Here is an 8,091-nt window from a genome sequence, read left to right on the forward strand (position 1 = left end):
CATAAAAAACACAAAAGGTCACCTATTTATGCAAATACTTAATTTATTATTTTAATTGCTAATCTGAACTGTCAATTAATAATATAACAATTATACAATATAAGAATATAAGAACAAGTGTAATATTTACCACAAGAATTACATTTCAAGGATTAATTTTATCTTAATAGATGCTTTTTCCCCCTAACATCTATGCAAATATTTAACTTGTTCAGTTAAATTACCTGAATAACGTATAACTAAAATTTCTATATTCAATTATTACTACAATTTCTATATTAATAAAATCTTATAATTAAAAAAGTCACCCATTTATGCAAATATTTTATTTATTTATTTAAAATGCCAATCTGAACAGTTTTCTATTAATAATATAATAACTATAGAATATAAAAATACATGCTCATAATTAATTTTTTATATTATAATAATGCTATAATTTCTATATTAATTAAACCCTATAATTAAATAAAAAATGTCATCCATTCATGCAAATATTTTATTTTATTAATGCTATAATTTCTATATTAATAAAATCATATAATTAAAAACTATCACCCATTTACGCAAATATTTTATTAGTTTATTTATTTAAATTGGCAATAAACAATAGAATAGAACAATAGAATATAAAATAAATGCTTATATTATTTATTATTTGTTTATTTAAATTGCCAATCTGAACAGTTATGTCAATTAATAATATAAAAAAATAGAATATAAAAACAAATGCTTTTTTATATTAAAATAATGCTATAATTTCGATATTAATTAAATCCTATAATTAAACTAAAAATGTAACACATTTTTGCAAATATTTTATTTATTTATATTGCCAATCTAAACAGTTGTCAATAATAATATAAAAACAATAGTGTAGAATTTTTTACTAAATTTTCTAAATAAAACTAATTCAACTAAAATTGTCACCCATTTATGCAAATATTTTATTTATTTATTTAAATTGCCAATCTGAACAGTTATGTCAATTAACAATATAAAAACAACAGAATATACAATAAATGCTCATAATTACATTTTTATTTTAAAGTAATGCTATAATTTCCATATTAATTAAATCCTATAATTAAATTAAAAATGCCTATAATTATTTCTATAATTATATTTTTTATGTTAAATTAATGTTTAAAAAGGTCACCCATCTATGTAAATATTTTATTTATTTATTTAAATTACAAATCAAACAGTTATGTCAATAAATAATATAACAAAAACATACAGTATAAAAACATTTAAATCAAAGATCAATATAAAAAAACTAACCAATATACAAAAAGAGGGAGGGGGTATATACATATATGTGACCCTGGACCACAAAACCAGTCTTAAGTCACTGGGGTATATTTGTAGCAATAGCCAAAAATTCATTGCATGGGTCAAAATTATTGATTTTTCTTTTATGTCAAAAATCATTAGGATATTAAGTAAAGATCATGTTCCATGAAGACTTTTTGTAAAATTCTTACTGTAAATATATCTAAATGTAATTTTTGATTAGTAATATGCATTGTAAAGAACCTAATTTGGACAACTTTAAAGGTGATTTTCTCAGTATTTTGATTTTTTTGCACCCTCAGATTCTAGATTTTCAAATAGATGTATCTCGGCCAAATATTGTCCTATCCTAACAAACCATACATCAATATAAAGCTTATTTATTGAGCTTTCATATGATGTATACATCTCAGTTTTGTAAAATTTAAACTTATGACTGGTTTTGTGGTCCAGGGTCACATATATTACAAAAATATCAGGCATAAGCCTAGAATACAATATTATACAAAACTGTAATGTGCAAATAAAAAGTTTGTTTTTTAAAGATTTTTTTTACATTTTGATGGTATTTTTGCCCTGAGGCCTGGTTAAATTCTGACCCTGCACTATTGCATACTATTTATGTATATATATTTTTTAAGTTATTTGGCTTTTTTCCAGGAAAAGGAGAGAGCCCAAAGAGATCATGAAAAAAGCCTCGAGCTGGGACTCAAAATCAGGTTTTCTAAAGTGAGTGCTGCACACAACTGAAAAACAAAAATGTCATTTTTTTAAATAATGTGTGAAATAAACTTTTAGTATGCAAGAATATTCCAGAAATGGTGATTAAAATCAAACACATTTAACAGGATCCTACATGAAAACTACAGTCACAATAAACAGAAATAAAAAAATGCAGGTTGCACAACAAAGGACAAGAGAGCCATTTAGTGCATTACAAATAATTGTCTGCAGTGTTGTGCATGCCAGCCACCAAATGAAGCATATATCAGATTTAAAACATCACAGAATAATTCAGAGCAGAAATATTAATTAAGCTGATGCTAAAATTAATAAAATGAGCTGTAGGATTACTGCGACTGGTACTATTAAATTCATTCTCTGTGGATCCAACAAGCTTTCAGCTGATGCTGGATCCTGTCATTTGTGCATTTATAGATCATATAAACTGTCAAGGTCAAGTTCAAACTTTATATTAAATTATATATGTGGATATATAGTGTAAGAGACGCTTATGTTAGATAACTGTATTTTACAAGGTCACAGACAGACGTATAAAACTGTGGAGAAGAGCTTCAGTTTAGAAGGACACAGAGACATTGGAAAAACAGCCTTTAAATCAAACGGTATATAATAAAGTTACAAGTTACAAGTCTGAACAGGCACTCTAGAGTCTGATCTTCAATAGAGTTCAACCTTTAAAACAAAATTCAAATATGTGTTGTTTTCTGCATGGGGAAAACAAACAAAGCCTATTTTTAGGACCACGCAAGTGAGCGTGAAATCTAAATGAACTCGGTTTACTTTCTCAATTACATGCACACAAATAGGAAATGGAGAGAGGGACGACAGGAAGGAAAACGGGCTGTAGGATATCGATTGTCTTTTGAGAAATGGCCTCCAGAACAGAAACTCAAGGGCAAACGAAAGAGAAACTCTGAGACTGCAAAATAAATGAGCTCTCATTTATTACCAACCGCAGAGAGAAAAAGAGAAAGACAGACAGAGGATGAAAAAAGAACAAGAGACAAAGAGCCGCACACTGCACACAGCATATACTGCAAAAAACATACTACATTTTAAAAAGAAAACATAAAAATGAATATATAAAATAATGTACAGAACATATTGTGTCACAAAAAAAAAATGCCTATAATTATTTCTATAATTATATTTTTTATGTTAAATTAATGTTTAAAAAGGTCACCCATCTATGTAAATATTTTATTTATTTATTTAAATTACAAATCAAACAGTTATGTCAATAAATAATATAACAAAAACATACAGTATAAAAACATTTAAATCAAAGATCAATATAAAAAAACTAACCAATATACAAAAAGAGGGAGGGGGTATATACATATATGTGACCCTGGACCACAAAACCAGTCTTAAGTCACTGGGGTATATTTGTAGCAATAGCCAAAAATACATTGCATGGGTCAAAATTATTGATTTTTCTTTTATGTCAAAAATCATTAGGATATTAAGTAAAGATCATGTTCCATGAAGACTTTTTGTAAAATTCTTACTGTAAATATATCTAAATGTAATTTTTGATTAGTAATATGCATTGTAAAGAACCTAATTTGGACAACTTTAAAGGTGATTTTCTCAGTATTTTGATTTTTTTGCACCCTCAGATTCTAGATTTTCAAATAGATGTATCTCGGCCAAATATTGTCCTATCCTAACAAACCATACATCAATATAAAGCTTATTTATTGAGCTTTCATATGATGTATACATCTCAGTTTTGTAAAATTTAAACTTATGACTGGTTTTGTGGTCCAGGGTCACATATATTACAAAAATATCAGGCATAAGCCTAGAATACAATATTATACAAAACTGTAATGTATATAAAAAAATGAATATATAAAATAATGTACAGAACATATTGTGTCACAAAATAACTACTTCACTTTAGATTAATTTACATTTACAAAGATTTACAAAGAAGAACAGAGAATATATAAATACTCATTACCAATTCTTTTTTATTTATTTATGCATTTTTATTCATCATTAATGCATGCATCCATCCCATATCAATATTTTCATCAAAAACTAAAGAATAGTAAAAGATAATAATAATCATAATCAAAATTAAATTACATTTTCAATAAAGAAAATTATACAATTGAACAATAATGTATTTCTTGCAATAGCATAAAAACATAGAAACTACAGTTGAGGTCAAAAGTTTACACCCCCCTTTTAGAATATGCAAAATGTTAATTATTTTACCATGTTAATTATTTATACTTCAGATGCTCCAGAAGGAAAAACCATGCATTAAGAGCATTTGAAGATCAGGGTAAATTAAACTTATTTGGTCTTTTGGGAAACATGTAGCTATTTTCTATTAGCCTCTGAAGGGCAGTACTAAATGTAAATGTACTAAAAAATATGATATTTAGGCAAAATAGGACAAATGTACACATCTCCATTCTGGTCAAAAGTTTTCACCCCCAGATCTTAATGCATAATTTTTCCTTCTGAAACGTCAGTAAGCATTTGAACCTTGTGTAATAGTTGTATATGAGTCTCTCAGTTGTCCTCAGTGTGAAAAGATTGATTTCAAAAACATTCAGTCATAGCTGGAAAGGGTACAAATACACAAAACTTCTGAAAAACCAAAGAATTTGTGGGATCTGAAGGATTTTTTTCTGAAGAACAGCAGGCAGTTTATACTTGTTCAGGACAAACAACAACACAGAATTAAGAATCAAGGGGATGTAAACTTTTGAACAGGGTCATTTTTTATAACATCCGTTATGTGAAATATCTTACTAAATAAACAATAACATGCATTTTGTGTGATCCCTCTTATTTTGGTCTTATTCTGAACCTCAACTGTATATAAGCTCCTTCAGTTTGATATCTGACAGAAACGCAAAATATTTCTCTAGAGATTTTAAAACCACCAAAAAGGCAAAAATTGCTATTTTATTTTGCTCTGGCAAACTCATAGTTCAATAAATAGGTAATTATAGACAACATCTAATGATATATAACAGCATAAAAATCTAAATGATATAAACTCTTTCAGATTGGCATTTGACAGAAAAGCTTATTTTCTCAAGAGAAGTCTTTTTAAAAATGTCCATCATTGATTTTTTGGAATACAACCCTTGTCTAATACAATTTGAGCCAGATCATTCCAAAAAAATATGCTCTATAGGCTCTCATATTATCAAAGCAGAGCATGAAATGAAGTGTCTTGTGAGTCGAATCAAATCAATATGTGTGTGATGACGAAAGCTCAGGGCTAAAAGCAAACTGCAGGAAAGTAGAAGGAATGACAATGGCCCATTTTCCAAACTTGCCTACCTAGACAGCATTTTAAGGCATCACAGGGAAGTGTCCAATGTGAATGACTAGACAGTTACATTATGCTGACTTCTTTATTGCAATCCATGGAACCCTTGGAATCTACAAAAGGTTCTTCAGAACAATAAAATGTTCTTAACACAAAAAAGCATTCTTTTAAGAAATGTACACTTACAGGTTTGTTAGGAAACAAAAATGGTTCTTCTGTGGTGTTGTTAAGAAACAAACAAACAAACAAACAAAAAAACATTTGGCAGCTTTATTGTTTTAAGAGTGCAGGATTGGAAAGAGCTATTGTCTTACCAGCACCTCCCTGACACAAATGCATGCAACAAACCACCACAAGACAGAAAGAGAGAAAGAGAGAACTGCAAAACAACGTTAAAATGCCAGAGGCGATCACAAATGAAGAAAACAGCAGCTGAAGGAACCGAGAGAAAGGCTGAACACTCTGACTGAATTTCACCTCATTGACTCAGATGATCTTCAGGGGCTGAAGAAAAATGTGAAATACTGAAACACCTGCAAAACTGTGACAACCTGGGACATTTTTTGAGGGAATTGATTAAAATAAGAAATACGTCACCGTAGTATTCCGTAGGACTTGGCTGAAGAAACAAAACATGTTTTAACGAGAAAAAGATGTCGTTTTAACAAGAAAAGATCTCGTTATTGCGACAAAAAATGTAGTTTTTACGAGAAAAGATGTTGTTTTAACGAGAAAGATCTCGTTATTGCGAGAAAAGATCTTGTTATTACGGGAAAAGATCTCGTTATTACGAGAAGAGATGTCATTTTAACAAGATAATTATGTCGTTTTTAGGAGAAAAGATGTCGTTTTAACGAGAAAAGATCTCGATATTACGAGAAAATATCTCAATATTACGAGAAAATATCTCGTTATTATGAGAAAAGATGTCGTTTTCACGAGAAAAGATGTCAATTTAACGAGAAAAGACCTCGTTATTACGGGAAAAGATCTCGTTATTACGACAAAAAATGTCGTTTTTACGAGAAAAGATGTTTTAACGAGAAAAGATCTCGTTATTGCGAGAAAAGATGTCGTTTTAACGAGAAAATATCTCGTTATTACGACAAAAAATGTCGTTTTTACGAGAAAAGATGTTTTAACGAGAAAAGATCTCGTTATTGCGAGAAAAGATCTCGTTATTGCGAGAAAAGATCTTGTTATTACGGGAAAAGATCTCGTTATTACGAGAAAAGATGTAATTTTAACAAGATAATTATGTCGTTTTTACGAGAAAAGATCTCGATATTACGAGAAAAGATCTCGATATTACGAGAAAATATCTCTATATTACAAGAAAATATCTCGTTATTATGAGAAAAGATGTCGTTTTAACGAGAAAAGATGTCAATTTAACGAAAAAAAGATCTCGTTATTACGGGAAAAGATCTCGTTATTACAAGAAAATATCTCGTTATTATGAGAAAAGATGTTTTTTTTAAAGAGAAAAGATCTCGTTATCACGGAAAAAGATCTCGTTATTACGAGAAAAGATGTCATTTTAACAAGATAATTATGTCGTTTTTACGAGAAAAGATCTCGATATTACGAGAAAATATCTCGATATTACGAGAAAATATCTCATTATGAGAAAAGATGTCGTTTTCACGAGAAAAGATGTCAATTTAACGAGAAAAGACCTCGTTATTACGGGAAAAGATCTCGTTATTACAAGAAAATATCTCGTTATTATGAGAAAAGATGTAATTTTAACGAGAAAAGATCTCGTTATTACGACAAAAAATGTAGTTTTTACGAGAAAAGATGTTGTTTTAACGAGAAAAGATGTCATTTTAACAAGATAATTATGTCGTTTTTACGAGAAAAGATGTCGTTTTAACAAGATAATTATGTTGTTTTTACGAGAAAATATGTCGTTTTAACGAGAAAAGATCTCGATATTACGAGAAAAGATCTCGTTATAACGACATAGCTGAGTGGGAAAAAAATATGTGTGTGGCAGCAATGCGTCACTGCAGAAATATGTTATCAACTTACATCTTTAAGTTGTTTTAGCATATTTAAATTAAAAGTTAAGTTTCTCTTTTTTCAACTAATTTCATTCATTTGAAGTCGTGAGCATTTGAATTCAGTGAGATTTATACTCAGATTCATTTGATTGAGAACACTGCACATAATATATTCTCAGTGAGTCTCTCAAGTTAGAAAGAGTCACGCGAAACTTCAAAGAGCTTCTGTGACATCAAGTGATTTACAGTGAAATCTCTTCAAACGTCTGAATATGCTGACAAAACAGATCCTTTGAAATGTGTGCGTCCAAAAAACCTGATGAATGACAAATGCATTTTGCGTGTGTTGACGCTTCAAAATAATACTTTTTCAAAGCATTTACCATAGCTGGAGGAAAACACTGTCAGTGAATGCCTTTAGTGCTTCTTAAAGAGAAAAAGAAGCATTGCATCTCTTCAGATGCCTACTGCTGTCATGATCAGCTTCTGTGCAGTTACATTCATGCATTTGGCAGACTGCATTCAAGGTTGATCTAAAGGAAAGCTATGCTTATGTTTTTCATCCATGCATACTTATACATCAATGTATTTAAAAAATCCAACACTTTTTACCATTATATGTTGTTCCACTTCACCTTTCTGTTTGGATGCAAACATAAATATGCCGTGCCATAATAGAATAAAAAAAAGAAAAAATAGTTTTAATTAAAAACAAAATGATGGATTCGATTTTAAAAG

The sequence above is a fragment of the Garra rufa genome, chromosome 5, assembly GCF_049309525.1.
Source record: "Garra rufa chromosome 5, GarRuf1.0, whole genome shotgun sequence".
Classification (NCBI taxonomy): Eukaryota; Metazoa; Chordata; class Actinopteri; order Cypriniformes; family Cyprinidae; genus Garra; species Garra rufa.